The sequence below is a fragment of the Coregonus lavaretus genome (genome assembly GCF_964263955.1).
Source record: "Coregonus lavaretus genome assembly, chromosome: 32".
Lineage (NCBI taxonomy): Eukaryota > Metazoa > Chordata > Actinopteri > Salmoniformes > Salmonidae > Coregonus > Coregonus lavaretus.
This window is the reverse complement of record NC_140019.1, coordinates 24,862,593-24,885,342: the sequence shown is the minus strand read 5'-3', so window position 1 is coordinate 24,885,342 and position 22,750 is coordinate 24,862,593. Positions and strand designations below refer to the sequence as shown.

At 43.1% G+C, this 22,750-nt stretch overlaps 1 protein-coding gene across 4 annotated transcripts in view; it reads right to left on the bottom strand.

The window, feature by feature from the left end:
* Positions 1-22,750, bottom strand: part of LOC311107899 (ETS-related transcription factor Elf-1-like) — a 57,875-nt gene that overhangs the window by 24,507 nt on the left and 10,618 nt on the right. Inside the window, exon 1 of one of the 4 annotated variants that reach the window (XM_084150493.1) lies at positions 10,871-11,126. The exons of 2 other annotated variants lie outside the window; for them this stretch is intronic. The gene's annotated coding sequence lies outside the window, so the exon portion shown is untranslated. Of the gene's footprint in view, positions 1-10,870; positions 11,127-22,750 lie in introns of those variants that run through there. One more of the 4 variants, XM_084150491.1, reaches the window with a different exon arrangement.

Below are 22,750 nucleotides of genomic sequence, written 5' to 3'. Positions count from 1 at the left end.
ACATTATGTGAAGTGTCATGACCACCATTTTTGCTGGTGTCAGATCATACTACCATCCAGCACCGTTGTGTCCTTGAGCAAGGCACTTAACCCCTACATAACAACCACTACATAATAACCCCTACATAACAACCACTACATAATAACCCCTACATAATAACCCCTACATAATAACCACTACATAATAACCCCTACATAATAACCACTACATAATAACCACTACATAATAACCCCTACATAATAACCACTACATAATAACCGCTACATAATAACCCCTACATAATAACCACTACATAATAACCCCTACATAATAACCCCTACATAATAACCACTACATAATAACCCCTACATAATTCCAGCCAGGGGCGTTGCACTGCGTTCAACCCTGTGCTTTTCCCCAAATGTGTTGGGTGTGTTTCTGCTGTCTGGAAGACTAATTTCCTTCGCACAATGGACAAACATATTACTGTTCTATTCTACCACCATTTCATGTAGTTAGATCAGGTTATAGAATCTCATGACGGATAACAAACATGATTTCAGGAATCATGACAGAAGCAAATGTTTTTGTTGCTTTTTACATAAACTCAGAAATGCTTCCCTGGCTTGTCAGTGTTGCTCCACAGTCAGAAGCACATACTGTAGTTCCCTTTACTTCGTCAAAGCCCAGTAGCCGTAAGTAGACTACTCCCCTTTTGACGTCACGTCTGAAGTCCCTTGGGAAGGGGGGTAGCACCCCCCTCACCCCTGGTCATGAGGGCCAGTGTAAATAAGGGGGGCTGTGGAACCATGGGTAGGGTGGAAGAACAGAACACCTCTGGAAAAAGAACACAGTCTTTCTGATGATCTCTGCCCAAGCCCCCTTCAGGAGTAAGGGAGAGATGGGTGGATGGAGGGATGGGGGGGGGTCGTAGTGAGAGCGTAGCCCACACCCCACAGGCTGGTCTCAAGGGCTATGGAGGGGAAAGGGAGGGGCCGGTGGTCTGGTTAAAGATTAAAGGGGGAGGGTGAGGTGGAAGAGAGGAACGCTGGCAACAGTAGAGAGTAGAGAGAGATGAATTAAATTGAATTGAAAGAGTCAGAGATGGCAGCAGTACTTAGAAATACAGTATTTTTATTTCAGGCATATTTAATTATATGTAGTATACAGTCTATGACATCATTGGTACTGCCCAACTCTAATGCTCCCTTATAGACGTAAAGGGACCGTTCACGTCCAAGTCAAATTCAATTACTTCAAATGTATGAGTGTTTTGGGCCTTGAGAAATTTAGATTTTTAAATGAACTGTCCCTTTTAGAGAGGCCAGAATATGATATGACCCTTACAATCCTGTCAGCATGCCATCCACCATGACTGTCTGTTAGTTTGGTTGATTCATGGCACTTTCAAATTCTATTACGTTATCTTATTCCAAGAGTTTAGAGATAAGCTTGTGACTGAATGAATCATTCGCACCCTCCAATCTGTTAACAGATCAATAGAAACATCAAGGTAGAAGGGCCTGGCTTTTCTATATGATGGGTTAAATGTGAACAATGTCTGTGTGTGTGTGTGTGTGTTTGTGTGTTTGTGTGCGTGTGTGTGTGTGTGTGTGTGTGTGTGTGTGTGTGTGTGTGCTCTATATCCCTCTTGTTACTGCATCGTTGATCTGGGTGGCCCAGTTGGCAAAGTGCTGAAGGCAGACAGGGACACTACAGTCAGCCATTAGAGAGACCTGCACAGTATCCCAGAGCACATGACAACAGCTGCCTTGTCTGCTCAGGCAGAGGGAGGCTGAGATCACTCTCAGCCACAGCAGAGGAGACACAAGCAAAGCAAAACAGAACAGAGAAGGGAGGGACGCTCTCTTGTTCTGTTAAAGTGTTCCTCAATTTCACAAGCCTCCACAGAGCAAATAAAGCAGTGTGACTTTAGCCTGGGTGGGGCCACTGTAGAACAGCCTCAGACTGCAGGAGTTAGTAGAGGTAATTACCACTCCACTGTGGCTCACGTCACATGACTGACGGTTGACGTGCTCCACACTCTCCCTCCCTCTCCCTGCCTCAAACATGCCTGTCTGTTGTAGCGTGTCCTCAGGTCAGCTCTATGTGCTGTATGCTGAGGGGGAGGAGCTAGCCGAAAACAAACAGCAGAAGACTGCTCTGCCTCTCCCAAAGTGACTAGCAGTCGCAGTAACAACCAATTAGAGGCCTGGGGTCTGTTCAGAAGGGAGCAATGTTACAGAACATTGTCTTTCAGGTGGAATAGAGATTACCCACTGGGCAAAAACCGGTTGATATGACTGTCTGTCAGGTGGAATAGAGATTACCCACTGGGCAAAAACCGGTTGATATGACTGTCTGTCAGGTGGAATAGATATTACCCTCTGGGCAAAAACCGGTTGATATGACTGTCTGTCAGGTGGAATAGAGATTACCCACTGGGCAAAAACGGGTTGGAATCAATGTTGTTTCCATGTCATTTCAACACCAAAAATCTATGTGATGATGTTGAATCAACTTGGAAAACTGACTGGACTTGCAAAAAGTAATCCAATTACATGGTGATTTTTTTTTCGATTTCGTGTTGAATTCACATTGGTTGACAACTCAATCAAATGTTTAAAAAAAACTCAACGTTGAACTGCAGTCTGTGCTCAGTGGGCAGTGTAGGTACAATTTGTTAGGCCTACCTTTCTATCTGCAATGTTCTGAACGTTTCACAAAATGTAATACACCCCGTGTAACAAATGCACAGCTCCCAGCAGGCCATGCTTCCCTCCTCTTCGCTCTCCTCAGCTGAGCTCATTGTTGACCATGAAAGGAGGTAATTTAAGCCAATTGAATGACTAGGCAATGAGTCAGCCTGCATGTGGCGACCACGCAAACATTGTGGGAAACGAAAAAACCGACCAAGAACAAACTATTCTTATCGACCCTGGTTACTTGCGCGAATTACAAAATGTGAGATGTTCAATGTTCAAAAGAGGTGACGTTGTTATAGGGTGGTTGGAGCATGGGTCCGGTGCTTCTGGTGGTTCTGGTATAACTATGTGATGGGCGGTAGTAGTATGGGTGGTGCTGCTTGCTCTAACACTCACTAGCGCTGTATCGAGAGAGTGAGACCAAGGCCTCAATGCTGTCAGCACAAGAGTCTCAGAATAGCTCCTGATCTAATGAGCACTTTTGGGGTGGAAAGGGGAGGAAGTTAGAGAGGGAGGACAGGGAGAGTGTGGAGTTCTTTCCTGCTTGGTGATAGCGGGGAAACTGACTAACACTGGCATTCCTGGCATTTCAGGCAGAACACGCTCAGTTTTCCCAACGCGAGGTTGGATGGAGAGGATAGACAGTGGGCATAAATCACACTCCTCTCTTCACTAAACACCACAAAGTTGAGGAAAACTGACCCACTGCAGTCAATTACAACAGCTCGTCATATCCCAGTGACGTAATATAGCCCTCCACTTGAGTAGTTCAGTCTCCGTCTGAGAGACAGACAGAAAAGTTAGCCTCAAATGAATCTCTAGAGCATGGTTTCGTTTCCAGAAACTGCTAGCTATTAGCCTGGCAAAAGTGAGGCTACATTGAAGGTAAACCAATGCAGCTGTATTTCCATAGATCTGACCTGAGAGAGCAAAGCAAAATGCCAATGTACAAGTTGTCAGAAAACCCCAGAAAAACCGAGGACAACACCACATTTTTGTGCTCATCAAGTATAGTCAGCAGAGAAGTGCTGTTTTGCAGGAATCCTCTGGGTTCCTGTTGGGGAAATGACTCAGTGGTATTAGGCTGGTGTCAAGTCAGTCCTGGAGCTCTGTGATAGCCAGTGCCGGGCCTGAGAGGATTCTAATATCAGTTTGCCTGTTTGGCCTCATGCACATCAACAGGGAAAGAAAACACATGGTGTCAGCAGACCAGAGGCTAAGAAATGTATTTCATTTAACAACAACAGCAAAACCCTACTGAGGGAGACAATGAACTAACCACTGTCCTGACATGGTCACAGACAATTAAACATCAAGAGTCTTTTAGACATGCTAGTTGCAAAAAGCTTTTGAGACAACATCTCACACCATGTCCCATGTTAGCGGAACAAAGCACAGACAGCCTTTCAAGGCAAACTAGCCCAGTTGTTTGGGAATTATCCATAGCAGAAAAGGTCACTGTCCTACGAAGTGGCTGTTTGCTAATTCAACAGAGTGAAGGGACAGCAATTAAGAGGCTGCTGCCTAGACACCAGAGAACAGAGCATACACAGACAACGTCCTTTCACCACCACAGCAAACTACAGCAGTGTGTGTAAAAACCGGCAGTAGTATTCTCTGCTCTGCTCAGCACATGTTCATGCATGGGTCATGGTAGTGTACAATGCTCACAGTCCTGGCATGTTTAAACTTTATTGGAGAATAGGAGGTTGGAAGTTACCATGCCGGTCGAGATATATGGCCGGAAATGAAGGCAGAGGACATAGGCATCCTCTAACGATGCCAAGCTTTACCCCTACCCATATGTACATATCTACCTCAATTACCTCGTACCCCTGCACATCGACTTGGTACTGCTACCCCGTGTATATAGCCAAGTTATCATTACTCATTGTGTTTTTATTCCTTGTGTTATTCTTTTTCTATTATTTCTCAATTTTTCTCTCTGCGTTGTTGGGAACGGCCCGTAAGTAAGCATTTCACTGTTAGTCTACACCTGTTTACGAATCATGTGACATATACAATTTGATTTGACTTGATTTGAGCTGGCAAGTGCGGCCAGTAAAGCGAAACAACAACAAATGCTGTTATGTCTGCACTTATATGTCAGAGTTCGCAGTGTTCATTAAGAGTTACATTAACACACAGTTTTACAGTGCTGTTACTGTTCGGTTATGCCTGACGTTTGGGATATGGGATTGATTACTCTGTTCTGTATGAGTCAGTTGAGTTTGATATTAAACAACATTGAGTTAATAATGGAGCTGTCATTCTAAACACAACACCTGCATCCAAACCAACAGTGATGTCTGTCTGTTGTAGTAATGCACAGGGCGGTGGGCTGGTGTGCTAAGGGCGAATGAAGATGGAGAGAAAAAGTTCACCTCCAGCACAGGGTTTTCCGTGGGAGAGATGGAATTTAATCTGATCTCTCGTGAGTCTTGTACTATTCCACTGCAGCCCGAGGCTCTGAGTGAGAGAATATAGACAAGGTCGCAGGCAGCAGCACCCACACGCTCACCCAGACAGCTGCTGCTAGTGCTAACTCGCTAAGGCCAACCCCGAAGAGCTATAGCATTCTGTGGTGTGTGACAACACAGACTGGTGCTGCTAGTGCTAACTCCTTAAGGCAAAATCTGAAGAGCTATAGCTAGCCTTCTGGTGTAACAACACAGACTGGTGCTGCTAGTGCTAACTCCCTAAGGCTAAATCTGAAGAGCTATAGCTAGCCCTCTGGTGTGACAACACAGAATGGGGCTGCTAGTGCTAACTCCCTAAGGCTAAATCTGAAGAGCTATAGCTAGCCCTCTGGTGTGACAACACAGACTGGTGCTGCTAGTGCTAACTCCCTAAGGCTAAATCTGAAGAGCTATAGCTAGCCCTCTGGTGTGACAACACAGACTGGTGCTGCTAGTGCTAACTCCCTAAGGCTAAATCTGAAGAGCTATAGCTAGCCCTCTGGTGTGACAACACAGAATGGGGCTGCTAGTGCTAACTCTCTAAGGCAAAATCTGAAGAGCTATAGCTAGCCTTCTGGTGTAACAACACAGACTGGTGCTGCTAGTGCTAACTCCCTAAGGCTAAATCTGAAGAGCTATAGCTAGCCCTCTGGTGTGACAACACAGACTGGTGCTGCTAGTGCTAACTCCCTAAGGCTAAATCTGAAGAGCTATAGCTAGCCCTCTGGTGTGACAACACAGACTGGTGCTGCTAGTGCTAACTCCCTAAGGCTAAATCTGAAGAGCTATAGCTAGCCCTCTGGTGTGACAACACAGAATGGGGCTGCTAGTGCTAACTCACAGCTCGTACAGCCACACGAGTGCCATGATCATTTGCATGGTAATTTACTCTTTTTTTAAAGCAGACATATCAGCTGTGTGTGTAGAGTTTAGACCATCATAATCTAATTTATTGATCACAGATGACCAAAATTCACATGACTTCTGCATTGAGTCTTCATACGGATGTGGGAGAGTTAAATCATACAAATCTAGGAATGTTTTTTTGAATTACCAATTGTAGCTTACTTGTAGCCTACACAAGTATCCTGATGCTTTGGAAATATATTGACACACACACCTCCCTATCATGGCCGAGCATACTGTGCATGAGGAAACAGAGAGAAGAGGGAGTAGAAAAGTGAAAATAGAGGCGCAAAATATAATTGAGAGAAGAGAAACAAACAGCAGCCACAAACTGACCTGTGAAGCTTGCGCTGACAGGAAATGCATCACTGGGTTTCAGCGACTTCCTGTCTGTTAAACCACATTCAGTAGAAAGTCTCTCTCAGTGCAAGAGTGGAAAGTTATTTTGCACAACTACCCCTCCTTCCTTCTAACTAACTGATTGGGTCTTTGACATGTTTCTACCCCTCCTCTGTGGCCTTACAAAGTCCAAAACTAATTTTACTGTGGGGTCTGAAATGATTGACACCCTTGATAAAGATGAGCAATAATGACTGTATAAAATAAATAATATTGTATGCTATATTGTACGCTACATTTTGGGGGGAAATTATATTATTATACAATTGCTCAGAGAAATATATATTTTTTTACAAGTAATACATTTTTTCTCAAAAAGGTAAGGGTCAAAATTATTGACACCCCTAAAGATTCCTATAAATAAAGTAGTCAAAAGTTTAGTATTTATTCCCATATTCCTAGCACAAAATGACTACATCAAGCTTGTGACGCTACAAACTTTTGGATGCATGTTCAGTTTGTTTTGGTTGTGTTTAAGATTATTTTGTGCCCAATACAAATTAATGGTAAATAATGTATTGTGTCATTTTGCAATAACTTTTATTTAAAATAAGAATAGAATGTTTGTGTTTCTAAACACTTCTACATTAATGTGGATGTTACCATGATTATGGATAATCCTGAATAAATCCTGAATAATGATGAGTGAGGATCGAAGATCATACCCCCAAGACATGCTAACCTCTCACCGTTACAATAACGAGAGGTTAGCATGTCTTTGGGGTATGATCTTTGACCCTCTGTAACTTTCCCACTCATCTTTATTCACAATTCATTCAGGATTATTTAGTATATACAGTCCTTATTGCTCATCTTTATCAAGGGTGTCAATCATTTCAGACCCCACAGTATGTATTAAAAATGCCCATATTAATTTGTAAATACGAAAAACTGTGTGATTGCGATTGTGACAGTGAGCCTCTTCTTGTTAACCTAGATATGCTATACATGCCCTTTCAAAACTCACACTTACATCTAATACATATAGAAACACACACACACACACACACACACACACACACACCACACACAGAAACCTGACTAGGTGCCCCCTTTCCATTCCTTCCTTCCTTCCCCATGTGTTCCTGAGCAAGGTGTTGCCTCCCACCACACCATAATGCACCACCAAAGCTGGCCCCTTTCACCACTGGTTTTATGCCAATTCTAAGAAGAACCAAGCTCCTGTCACACTATGTTCTGCCAGTAAAGCATTGGTCAAACATAATATTTTCTATCTTACCAGAGGTAAATAGCCCACAGTCCAAACCATGGATTCTGAATGACAGTCATGGTGTGGTCTTCAGAAACATTTTCAGAACTACCCCCACCACCAGCAATCTATTTCTATTATGTGGCAACAGGCAACATGCCACAGATAGGAAGAGCCATTTGACTTGTGAAAACAGGACAGGAAATTGCAGAAAGGGGCTCAAAAATACATCTGTCCCCTTATATCTCGAGTAAAGCTAGTAGCTACATGAGTGCTACAAGAGGCTACTCATTAAAATGTCAATTCAGCCATTTTACCTGTTCACAGAATGGCAAGAATTATTAGAATCTGGAAACTGCAAAGGCGCCTATTGGTAATCTGTGACCAAAAACAAAGAGTATATTAATTATACCGAAGAGCAGCGATGCACATCTCACATGGGAGATGGTTGTTTGTTCATCATCATTGACCCCATCTCCAACCTGCTTCATGTGCACTGAGGTGAAATTAATAACTATTAGCAGGATCCAGTTGTGAACTTAAATGATTGCAAAATGTGGGTGTAGACGGATGACTCTGTTGTTTAAGAATCTTTACATTTGTCCTTGGTCCAATAATTTGTTCCCTACTTCTCAAGGCACGTCAAAATAAAGTTTCAGGTTTATGTATGATGTTAATTGTATATCTAATGGTTTTGACATCTGTGATATGAGCCTGGGTGGGTGTTAGCCGGTTAGTTCTCTCTCTATCTCTCTCTGGGCTTTTAGAACCTTTGAGTGACACAATGGGTTGAAATGGAAAAGACAGTCAATGAAAGTATGCATCTCTCTGCCTCTTACTGCGCAATGACAATTCTCCTCTCTCAGAAATATTTGAATTGCTTTGTTTTGAAGACTCTCCCATTGTTTTGGCTGCTGTGAGGGAACAATTAGGTACATGACCAGACTGGAATAGCAAAAAACACTTTCAGTTCCATCCAGCATCCCAACGATCTACAGAAACCTCCCTCTATCTACTAAGCAACAGCTGCCTAAACGCTAACATAGTATCCCTTTAAGTCAAAATTAAGTGGAAACTATTGCTAAGACATGGCCCTGTGAAGCTAATTCCAAGTCCAAGTGCCCTCAGATGGACTTTTTTGAATTATGCTCCATGGTAGCAGATGTGTGATTGTGAAATAGCCAACTCTCTGTCTCTCTCACACACACACAAACACACACACACACACACACACACACACACACACACGCCCACCCCTGATCTGTTTACATTCATACCAATACTGACATGTCACAGCACAGGTCGGCAGGAGGAGATAAAAAAAATAGAAACATACCAGCAGCACAACACCATGCTTCACAGTTCATACACTCACCATGCTTCACCGTTCACACACTCACCATGCTTCACAGTTCACACACTCACCATGCTTTACAGTTCACACACTCACCATGCTTTACAGTTCACACACTCACCATGCTTTACAGTTCACACACTCACCATGCTTCACAGTTCACACACTCACCATGCTTCACAGTTCACACACTCACCATGCTTCACAGTTCACACACTCACCATGCTTCACAGTTCACACACTCACCATGCTTCACAGTTCACACACTCACCATGCTTCACAGTTCACACACTCACCATGCTTCACAGTTCACACACTCACCATGCTTCACAGTTCACACACTCACCATGCTTCACAGTTCACACACACACCATGCTTCACAGTTCACACACACTCACCATGCTTCACAGTTCACACACTCACCATGCTTCACAGTTCACACACTCACCATGCTTCACAGTTCACACACTCACCATGCTTCACAGTTCACACACTCACCATGCTTTACAGTTCACACACTCACCATGCTTCACAGTTCACACACTCACCATACTTCACAGTTCACACACTCACCATGCTTCACAGTTCACACACTCACCATGCTTCACAGTTCACACACTCATCATGCTTCACAGTTGACACACTCACCATGCTTCACCGTTCACACACTCATCATGCTTCACAGTTCACACACTCACCATGCTTCACAGTTCACACACTCACCATGCTTCACAGTTCACACACTCACCATGCTTCACAGTTCACACACTCACCATGCTTCACAGTTCACACACTCATCATGCTTCACAGTTCACACACTCACCATGCTTCACCGTTCACACACTCACCATGCTTCACAGTTCACACACTCATCATGCTTCACAGTTCACACACTCACCATGCTTCACAGTTCACACACTCACCATGCTTCACAGTTCACACACTCACCATGCTTCACAGTTCACACACTCACCATGCTTCACAGTTCACACACTCACCATGCTTCACCGTTCACACACTCACCATGCTTCACAGTTCACACACTCATCATGCTGCACAGTTCACACACTCATCATGCTTTACAGTTCACACACTCACCATGCTTCACAGTTCACACACTCACCATGCTTCACAGTTCACACACTCACCATGCTTCACCGTTCACACACTCACCATGCTTCACCGTTCACACACTCACCATGCTTCACAGTTCACACACTCACCATGCTTCACCGTTCACACACTCACCATTCTTCACAGTTCACACACTCACCATGCTTCACAGTTCACACACTCACCATGCTTCACAGTTCACACACTCACCATGCTTCACCGTTCACACACTCACCATGCTTCACCGTTCACACACTCACCATGCTTCACCGTTCACACACTCACCATGCTTCACAGTTCACACACTCACCATGCTTCACAGTTCACACACTCACCATGCTTCACAGTTCACACACTCACCATGCTTCACAGTTCACACACTCACCATACTTCACAGTTCACACACTCACCATGCTTCACAGTTCACACACACTCACCATGCTTCACAGTTCATACACTCACCATGCTTCACAGTTCACACACTCGCCATGCTTCACAGTTCACACACTCACCATGCTTCACAGTTCACACACTCACCATGCTTCACAGTTCACGCACTCACCATGCTTCACAGTTCACACACACTCACCATGCTTCACAGGTCACACACCCACCATGCTTCACAGTTCACACACTCACCATGCTTCACAGTTCACCCACCATGTTTCACAGTTCACACATTCACTCATGCAGCAGCAACCTTGAATGAAAACAAAGTTGACCGTGAGATTCCAGCTTTTTCACCTCACCAGACGACCACGGCGCCTTGAAACTTTGCTCTGCATTCTCCAACAGATAATACTTCCGACATGCCAGTTGGCAAGGCTACCCTAAAAACCATGGTTCCATAGACATCTGTTATCAAACGCAGTCAAGATACTTTTGTTTCTCCAGTAGTTGCTTGAGGCAGAAATGATAGCATAACAAGTCTGTATTGAGATAGTACTTAAAGATTTGAGGGCACTATCAGAACACTGAGGCTTTGGCTCCTTCTGGGAGTGGGGACCTGGCTGCTCAGAGCGGTACATACCAAAACAGGTCTGGACACAAGCAGGCTGGTGTGTCCACCCATCGTCAGGCATTCTGCAAGTCAGCAACAGACACAGTCAGCATGCCGACAGAAAGAGGAACTTAACTCTGCTTCATTGGCCTCAATCTTCTCGCAAGCTTTGGGGTCAAAAGCTATAAAATAAGGCTACTTGTCTGTGGGTGAGGGACCAGGGTTTTTCTGCATGCATCCAGATGCGTTGAAACTGAGAACATGGGGAAACTGAAGTGAGCACATGTCCTGTGTCCCCTTAATTTTATCCATTTGTAGGATAAAATACACAAGATTTCTTCAATTTACTTGAAACATAATCAATTCGAAGACATTGAATTTGGTCTTCAGTGCCCCTTCAAACAAATCACTTGCATGCATCTACAGTACTGCATTGAGTAAACTCATGAGGTTCTGAAACTGTGGCATATTTCCTGTGGATGAGTCACTTCAGTTCAGTGGCGATTTTAGCATGTAAATCTTGGTGGGGCAAAAAAAATTATTGTGGGATGCATGCCAGCAAAGCCACTACACAACACTAAACAATACATTAATTGCACTATAATGTTGACAAACGGTGCCCACAAACTGTTAGTCTCAACAGCAGTCCCAACACCTTTACACTGCTACACCTGGCCATAAGCTTAGCCTTGTCTGGCAGCAAAACAGTTCATTCAGCCTCATTTACTGCCTTTTTAAAAAACATAGCTGATGTTGCTGACTTGCTTAAACAAATGTGGTTTCTACTTACAATTGAGATGTACAAACTATGGCATAATGGGACGACAAGTGCATAAGAGGCAATCCGTAATTTCGATTAAGACATTAATGAGCGAGCTAGGACGGACGTAGTCAATATAATTATTTGTTCAGCACTTTTAAAATGTACAGCGACAGAATTCAGAACATCGGCAGTTCTTACAGTGTTCTCCCTGTACACCAAGTAAGAACCGTAGGATAAATAAAGGGGGCATATAAGCAGACAATGAAAGCTTTTACAATATTCAATGATGACATTTCTCTAAAACAGGTTATAGGCTACATGTGCACCCCCACGTCAGAACAGTAGGTGAAATTAAGAGGGGAAAATAGACACAATTATTAGGGTGAGGCACATGGGCTACTAAAAGCTTACTACACAGTATTACTTTCTTAGCTACAGTATACTTATCTCCCTGGCATATTACATCATTTATGCAGCAGCATACAGTACATTTTTGGACTCACTTTGTTGTGCTATGCTCACTTGAACAGGGAGGTGGCGTGGTGGTACTTCGTGGGCAAATTTTGTCATCAAATTTTGTCATAAAAGTCTGGCATTCTCTGGATTTATGGTGCTTTCAAGACAAATGGGAGTAGGGCTGTTGCGGTGACCGTATTACCGCCACACCAACGGTCATGAGTCATGAAGGCAGTCAAATTCCACGTGATCGTTTAGTCACGGTAATTAGGCTTCTCCAAGCTCTGATGCTGCTGATGGTCATTAGTAGCCTACCAAACTTGCTAACTGCCTGGTACTCAGCACTCTATTGTCCCTCTAATCACTCGGATATCAATGCAAATGTGATCGAAAATCTAATCAAACAATGAGAGCTCATGTTGCGCAACATTTCTATAGGCTATGCAATTGCGCGAGAAAACAGAGGAATGGCCTCTACTAAAAAGAGGAGGATCCCATCAGCTTTCTATAGGCTAGGCCTACTATATATATTTTTCAACTTTCCTAATATTAAGCATATTGCTTATATTTACAACAGGAGTATAGCCTACCTGGCTGGCATGAAATTGAACCACAGGAAAAGCGTCCTCCATTCGCTATTTAAGTGCATAGATGACATTTTTTCCCGCTGCCCCTGTTTTGAGACAGGTGCATGATAATGGTCCATTCTAAATCAAAACAAATTACACACATATATTATTTAGTATACACTACCGGTCAAAAGTTTTAGAACACCTACTCATTCAAGGGTTTTTCTTTATTTTTACTATTTTCTACATTGTAGAATAATAGTGAAGACATCAACACTATGAAATAACACATATGGAATCATGTAGTAACCAAAAAAGTGTTAAACAAATCAAAATGTATTTGAGATTTGAGATTCTTCAAATAGCCACCCTTTGCCTTGATGACAGCTTTGCACACTCTTGGCATTCTCTCAACCAGCTTCAGCTGGAATGCTTTTCCAACTGTCTTGAAGGAGTTCCCACATATGCTGAGTACTGGTTGGCTGCTTTTCCTTCACTCTGCGGTCCGACTCATCCCAAACCATCTCAATTGGGTTGAGGTCGGGGGATTGTGGAGGCCAGGTCATCTGATGCAGCCCTCCATCACTCTCCTTCTTGGTAAAATAGCCCTTACACAGCCTGGAGGTGTGTTGGGTCATTGTCCTGTTGAAAAACAAATGATAGTCCCACTAAGCCCAAACCAGATGGGATGGCGTATCGCTGCAGAATGCTGTGGTAGCCATGCTGGTTAAGTGTGCCTTGAATTCTAAATAAATCATAGACAGTGTCACCAGCAAAGCACCCCCACACCATAACACCTCCTCCTCCATGCTTTACGGTGGGAAATACACATGCAGAGATCATCCGTTCACCCACACCGCGTCTCACAAAGACACGGCAGTTGGAACCAAAAATCTCAAATTTGGACTCCAGACCAAAGGACACATTTCCACCTGTCTAATGTCCATTGCTCGTGTTTCTTGGCCCAAGCAAGTCTCTTCTTATTATTGGTGTCCTTTAGTAGTGGTTTCTTTGCAGCAATTCGACCAAGAAGGCCTGATTGACACAGTATCCTCTGAACAGTTGAGGTTGAGATGTGTCTGTTACTTGAACTCTGTGAAGCATTTATTTGGGCTGCAATTTCTGAGGCTGGTAACTCTAATGAACTTATCCTCTGCAGCAGAGGTAACTCTGGGTCTTCCATTCCTGTGGCGGTCCTCATGAGAGCCAGTTTCATCATAGCACTTGATGGTTTTTGCAACTGCACATGAAGAAACTTTCAAAGTTCTTGACATTTTCCGTATTGACTGACCTTCATGTCTTAAAGTAATAATGGACTGTCATTTCTCTTTGCTTATTTGAGCTGTTCTTGCCATAATATGGACTTGGTCTTTTACCAAATAGGGCTATCTTCTGTATACCCCCCCACCTTGTCACAATACAACTGATTGGCTCAAACACATTAACAAGGAAAGAAATTCCACAAATGAACTTTTAAGAAGGCACACTTGTTATTTGAAATGCATTATAGGTGACTACCTCATGAAGCTGGTTGAGAGAATGCCAAGAGTGTGCCCAGCATAAGAAACAATGCCTTTTTGCGACTTTTTCTAATCATAGTCGCACACCTCATGTAGCCTAGCCCAGTGGTTCCCAACCTGGGGTCCGCGCCCACCTTAGGGGGGTGCCAGAGTTCACAGGGGGGAAGCATGATCTCATTTGCTTTGAGGTCAAACATGCATAACATGTTCCATTATAATTTAATTGTAAAATGAATACATTTTAAAATGTTATTAAAAATCATATGCTTGCAATGCCAAGGCCAATCTAAAAAATAATAATAATGGCAGAGAAACGTAAAAGCGGTAATTCCCCCCAAAAAGATCAGTTTCAGCTAGCAGCTCGTTTTTCCTGCAGTCAGAGCATCACTATTTTATTAATAAAACAACATGTCTAAGAAACGAAAAAGTGCCGTAATAAAGTAAGGCTATATCTCGAGAGTTATCTTAACTTCGGTTTTATTGAAGGACAGGACAGGACTCGGCCAGAATGTGTCATTTGTTGCGAGAAGCTAGCTAATGACAGCATGAAGCCAAGCAAAATGCAACGACACCAGGAAACAAAACACCGGTAGACTATTGGTGAAGGTCAAGATCTATTTGAGAGGAAGAAGCAGTTGGCACTATCAAAAAGATCCACAGACATCAGAAAAGCATTTGAAAGAGCAGGCAGTGATTTACACAGAGCCACGGAGGCGTCATTTGAGTGTTCGCTATTAATTGCCAAGGTTAAAAAGCCGCACAATATTGGAGAGCAGCTAATCAAACCCGCCTGCCTGAAAATTGTAGAGAGGCTGTGTGGCCCACAGGTGGTGGATAAAGTGAGAACAGTCCCACTCTCTGACAACACTGTCAAAGACAGAATTGATCAAATGGCTGGAGATTGTCCAAACCAGCTGCACGAGAAGCTTAGGAATGTTCCCTTTGCCATTCAGTTGGATGAAACAACAACAGTGTCAGACGAATCCATGCTCATCGTTTATGTGCAATATATTAACGGTGATGACTTGAAACAAGACATTCTTATGTCTACCAATCTAGCGACAACAACAACAAGCCAATATATTTTTATAGCTATGGACTCATATCTCTCGTCCAACAATCTGCCCTACGAGAATATTGTTGCATGCTGCACTGATGGGGCTGCAGCGTTGATGGGCAAAAACAAGGGATTTAACAGCCGATTTAAGGAAAAAGCCCCGGGGTGCGCAATTTTCCACTGCATGCTACATCGCCAAGCATTGGCCAGTAAAAAACTTTAGGAAGACCTTAGTAACACCCTGGCAACTGTTGTTAAAGTTGTAAACTTCATTAAGGCTCGCCCTACTAACAAGAGACTGTTTGCCCAGCTGTGTGAGGACGAAGTGCATCAAACACTGCTGTTACACACAGAGGTATGCTGGTTGTCACGTAGACAAGTGCTTGTGCGTTTTATGGAACTTCAGGAAAAAATAAAGGAATTCTTGCAAGATCACAATCGACCACTGTGCGAACAGCTGACTGATGCGTTTTGGATCATAACGGCATACCTAGCGGATACATTCACTCTCTACAATGAGACAAACAAGCGGATGCAGGGTCCTGAATCAAACGTCATGCAGTGCAAAGACGCTCTCAACGCTTTTGTGCAGAAACTGGAGTACAGAGTTGGAAAAATGTCGAAAGGGGAGCTACAACAATTTCCACTGCTGATGAAACAGTCTGGTGGCACTGTGCCTGCGTCTTTACGCACTGAGTTTACCCGGCACATGAACATGCTTCGGGAGGAAATTAAATCCCGTTTTGCCGATGTTGACGAATACTTATCAAAGGAATCGTGGGTGATGGACCCTCACATTTGCAGTATCGAGGATGTGGAATACCTCGGCTGATTCTGTGTCAAATAAATATTTCCACGAGAACGGATACAAAAAGTTTTGGATTGTCAAAGGACACGCTGTTGCACCCAGACTGGCCAAACACGCAGCTACAAGGGTTATTCTACCATTCAGCGCTACGTACCTGTCTGAGACGGCCTTCAGCGCGCTTGGAACAATAAAAACAAAAGCCCGTAACAGGCTCCATGTCCACCAGGACTTTAGGCTGGCTGTCACTAGCATCACACCTGACATCCCATCCCTGGTCAGAGGTATGCAGGCCCAAGGTGGCCATTCGTTTTTTAAGGATGGAAAAAGTTATTGATTGTAACTTACTGTTTGTTATTGTTACTTATTGTTATTTTTATAACACATACATTATACCTGTGTCAAAACCAGTGTTCACATGATGTGCATGTGTGTATGCAACAAACAATAAGGGCCCCGTTTCAGTTAATTGGTCTGAGGGAGATCTAGGACAGAGCTATATAGGTGCTGTTAATCACTTATTACGCTGATAATGAATCATTATTATTATTTTGGTAACAATGTGTGTGTATAGGCCTACAGTTAATTATACACAAAGATAACCAGGGCAAACCAAAGAGAAAAGGAAAGAAAAACTATAATTGATGTACATTTTTGCCAATAAAGATTTGGAAAGAATCACTTTATTATTTTGGTGTGTGTGTGTGTGGAATATCGCACAGAATAGAATAGGTCGACTTTTGTACTATGGGGGATAGTAGATTGACATAGGCTAGTGCTTTTGCTGTTCGTTAGGCCTACTCATCTTGTTGGCCTATGAAAAGTAAATGTGGACAGTTCTTCCAATATCTTCAATATGCACCTCGGAATTGGATAAGGACGCAAGTTGCGTCCCCGATGTGTCTGTCTTCACTTGTAGCCTGTGAGAAAGACCCGATCATGTGATGGAGAGCCATGTGAGTGAGATGTGATTCGGAGCACGCAGCACTCAGGGAGAAGGGCACAATGGCCACTGGCCGCAAAAGGGATGGATTTTTTTAGGGTGCATTATATTTTACATTTTAGTCATTTAGCAGACGCTCTTATCCAGAGCGACTTACAGTTAGTGAGTGCATACATTTTTTTTCATACTGGCCCCCCGTGGGAATCGAACCCACAACCCTGGTGTTGCAAGCGCCATGCTCTACCAACTGAGCTACACGGGACCATTACGGCCACACAAAGGGGATGCCGTCGTGATTCTAGGCATTATCAAGTGCTTGTCAAATTGTGAATGAGTGACTGATGTAGTGTGTACAGCCTGCGTAAAAAAACCAAAGCAGAGCTCATGCCTTTCAAGCGACTTTTTTCAAATCATCATTAGAGTCGCATCATGCAGCCTTACAATTGATTAAAAATCAAAACATATAGCCCAACGTTTGTAGAACAACTAAAGTTACATTAATAACTCTAAATGAAGCATATAGGAATACCTATTTCTTTGTTAACCGCTCAACACAGAGTAGCTGCATGTGCGCACTCCCTCAATCGTTTGGAGAAAATCAATTGTATTCTTCATACTATAAAATAATGCCACAGAATTCTAAGCAAATCGTGTCTGCTAAATGAACTAGTGTAGCCCACAGCCATTTGGCATGGCCAGATCAGGACCTAACATAAGGACAACTCAGAGTATGTTATTCTGTTCTTCTTCTAAATACATTTTCTTCATATCATGCTTCTTTACACCTGTCTAAAATAAATAATGGATTTATTGTGGTGGTGTAGGCTATATTACATGGATTTATTAGACTTTTTAAAATGTAGATGTTCCAAAGGTGGCTTGTAGGCTATGTGTGGAAGCCAGGAGATGCTAAATGTGTTTATGTTAATTAACGGTCAATTACCATGAGACCTACAGTTATTTACTTGACAATCACCAGCTGACAAAATGTTGTGACCACCACAGCCCTAGTGTCAAGTCAACCCCAGTCTCAATATGAGAAGTTTGTAAGAGTCAGTCATTTCTCCATGACGTCAAGCAGACACATCTCAGAGGGACGTGGGGAAAAAAGTATTTTGTGACTAAGCTAACCAGCCCCAAAAAATTCACTCCACATTCATTCATCAGTGACGTTTGGTATGGTATTGCATGCCTGAGGTGTTACAGTAGTAGTAGAGAGTAGTCTCTGCACTTGGCCTTGCCTCGTCATCTTTGTCACATGATGTTGTCAGAACTGAAGCACGTTGGGGGAAGGGTTAAGGGAAGAAAAGAGCTCTAGGACAATGTTGCTTGAAGTCGAGCCACTGTCATTGTATAGGTTGTGACTAAGCTTTTCATCCTAGAAAGACTTTTACACTGCAGCATGTTTGGAGTTTGCACAATTTCATACAAAATAATTGAGATGCGTGCCTAAATATATGACACGTGTGTATGTGTCTGATTTAGAGACTTACGTCCAAAATTAAAATATTTAACTGTTACTGAGGTTGTGGGTTCGATTCCCACGGCGGGCCAGTATGAAAAATGTATGCACTCACTAACTGTAAGTCGCTCTGGATAAGAGCGTCTGCTAAATGACTAAATAAATGTAAAACGACAGGGGGGATTTGTTCATTTGAGTTTCATTCTCGTTGTATTATTTAAAAGTGGAACATGAATTGCATCATTCAAGTCAGGAGTGTGTCCCGAATTTGATGGGTTTACTGATCCCCTCGCCACTCTGGAAGTCACCCTCTGAGTTTCGTCAGCAACACGTAACAACGGAGGGCCCACTGAGCGAGGGGGTATTTTGGGATTCACCGATTGTGCTCAAAAACATAGAATAGAATTACTAAAATGGACATCCATCAAATTGCTGTGGCTTTTCATGTTCTAGTAATTCATTTCCACGTTTGACCATTTTGTAATTTGGTTTTCACTGCAAGGTATTGTATTGTGTGAGGCTGGGTGCAGGTGGGAGAGAGGGAGCCGAGCCAGTACAGGTCAATATTTGTGAAGCAGCGCCGGCCAGACTTTATAAAGCAGGTCGTTTGTTTATGATAGCAGAGGGGAAGGTGCAGCATTGATGCAGGAGATGAGGAGGACAATAAACCACATGGCCATAGACAGACAAGCATTGTTGTAGAAGAGGTGCGGAATGGCGACCTGTTGTTATTCAACCATAGGAGGTGAAAGTAATGTAGTAAGGCCTACTTTAAAGCTGAGTGATCATGTGTATGATACTAGGTGGAAAACATATTACACTATCCGCACACAACATACACATACAGTGGGGGGGAAAAGTATTTAGTCAGCCACCAATTGTGCATGTTCTCCCACTTAAAAAGATGAGAGAGGCCTGTAATTTTCATCATAGGTAAAATCCAGAAAATCACATTGTAGGATTTTTAATGAATTCATTTGCAAATTATGGTGGAAAATAAGTATTTGGTCACCTACAAACAAGCAAGATTTCTGGCTCTCACAGACCTGTAACTTCTTCTTTAAGAGGCTCCTCTGTCCTCCACTCGTTACCTGTATTAATGGCACCTGTTTGAACTTGTTATCAGTATAAAAGACACCTGTCCACAACCTCAAACAGTCACACTCCAAACTCCACTATGGCCAAGACCAAAGAGCTGTCAAAGGACACCAGAAACAAAATTGTAGACCTGCACCAGGCTGGGAAGACTGAATCTACAATAGGTAAGCAGCTTGGTTTGAAGAAATCAACTGTGGGAGCAATTATTAGGAAATGGAAGACCACTGATAATCTCCCTCGATCTGGGGCTCCACGCAAGATCTCACCCCGTGGGGTCAAAATGATCACAAGAACGGTGAGCAGAAATCCCAGAACCACACGGGGGGACCTAGTGAATGACCTGCAGAGAGCTGGGACCAAAGTAACAAAGCCTATCATCAGTAACACACTACGCCGCCAGGGACTCAAATCCTGCAGTGCCAGACGTGTCCCCCTGCTTAAACCAGTACATGTCCAGGCCCGTCTGAAGTTTGCTAGAGTGCATTTGGATGATCCAGAAGAGGATTGGGAGAATGTCATATGGTCAGATGAAACCAAAATATAACTTTTTGGTAAAAACTCAACTCGTCGTGTTTGGAGGACAAAGAATGCTGAGTTGCATCCAAAGAACACCATACCTACTGTGAAGCATGGGGGTGGAAACATCATGCTTTGGGGCTGTTTTTCTGCAAAGGGACCAGGACGACTGATCCGTGTAAAGGAAAGAATGAATGGGGCCATGTATCGTGAGATTTTGAGTGAAAACCTCCTTCCATCAGCAAGGGCATTGAAGATGAAACGTGGCTGGGTCTTTCAGCATGACAATGATCCCAAACAAACCGCCCGGGCAACGAAGGAGTGGCTTCGTAAGAAGCATTTCAAGGTCCTGGAGTGGCCTAGCCAGTCTCCAGATCTCAACCCCATAGAAAATCTTTGGAGGGAGTTGAAAGTACGTGTTGCCCAGCGACAGCCCCAAAACATCACTGCTCTAGAGGAGATCTGCATGGAGGAATGGGCCAAAATACCAGCAACAGTGTGTGAAAACCTTGTGAAGACTTACAGAAAACGTTTGACCTGTGTCATTGCCAACAAAGGGTATATAACAAAGTATTGAGAAACTTTTGTTATTGACCAAATACTTATTTTCCACCATAATTTGCAAATAAATTCAATAAAAATCCTACAATGTGATTTTCTGGAATTTTTTTTCTCATTTTGTCTGTCATAGTTGATGTGTACCTATGATGAAAATTACAGGCCTCTCTCATCTTTTTAAGTGGGAGAACTTGCACAATTGGTGGCTGACTAAATACTTTTTTTCCCCACTGTAGTTTCTAACAAACATGGTAGCCTTCACTACTTTGAATAAAGGGAACAGACAACAATCTCTGGGGGCCTGCGACTTCTCTTGATGAGAATCACAATGCAAAAATGCATAGGTAAACAAGGAGTGGCTGTTGCTTAGGAACGGGCAGAGGGAAAGAGTTTGTAGGGCAGGCTCTGTGATGAGAGAGACTGGCTGGGGTTGTGTGTTTGAGAAGACACAGGCTGCATCCCCCTGACAAACACACACACACACACACACACACACACACACACACAATGACAGTGCATTGAATGAGTCTTTCAGTCACACAACCCTCAAAGACCTACTCTCCGTGAGGAACTAAGCAGAGTGGGTAGGGCATAAATTATGAACTGAAATGTGCGCACTACTTTCAAGCATCAATTTCCTGGCATGAATTTTTAAACTGAATCTTTCTGAGAGAGGACGATAATGATGTAAATGATGTCATCCTTCACAGTGATGGGAGCTCAGACAGTCAATTTAACAATTTGAAGCCGAGGAAAAAAGGGGAAAATGACTGTTTTGTCATCAATGGAACAAAACTAATGAGCAGCACCTGAGAGAGCAGGTAGTGATTAAGGTCAAAGGGGACAAAGCCGCTCTAAGTTTCCACCCACATGGAAGTTGATTGGCAATTTGACAAGAAGTGAAGCTCAAAAACTTGACAGATTTCACTTTCACAGAGCGTCTAAGGCTGCGTTTACACAGGCATCCCAATTCTGATCTCTTTTTCCACTAATTCGTCTTTTGACCAATCAACTCCTTTGCCAATATTTGAGCAAAAGATCAGAAATGGCCAGCCTGTGTAAAGGCAGTGAAATCTAACCCAATTTGACATCCAAACGGTCTAGAATGTTTAAATAAACTCAATAAAACATGCATACTATTGATAAAAGACATGGCAATCCCAATGCACATTATGTAAGGAATAACAATGTGTGTATGTACTAACCTGTCCTAGATAGAGTTAAACCATGTATTGGTAAGGTGACATGCATTATGGGTACTGTAGTATATCATGCTCCAAACCACAGACAGCATTCATTCCCTGTCATCCTCACTCTCCTCTCAGATCAGTCTGTATTGATCCAGACTGATCTCTGCTGCATTACTGTATTAGTGTGGCTGCTTTGGGAGAGCTTAATGGCTGGAAACTCACACTCATCCCCTGGCAGCCATTCCCAGCCAGCCTCTGATGCAATTTTCTGACTGCATTAAAATTGAACTTTGATATGGCCAGGGCAGCATGGATCATTTTAAGAGCAGTTCTAGCTTCTCTTCTCAGACAGAAACATGAGCAGGCTTCTTAGGTCATCAGATTATTTTTAGCTATGTTTTCTATGGCAATGTTGGGTACAGTGGGAGCTCCTAAATGAATTAACTACATTGTGAGTACATACTTATCAACATATTTTCCACTGTTACATTCTATAGAACTATCAAGTAAAAAAAGATCTGTGCCATCCTTGGCTGCAACCTTTTAGGACCCAAGTTTTGTTAGCTACCAACCTGCACATTACAGACCGATCTGCAAGCAGGAAATAGTTTCATTTCATGGTGGCACCATGGTTGTTGTCGAATACTTGTGAAGCCACTTTCTCACAACATCAGCCACCCTACCCTG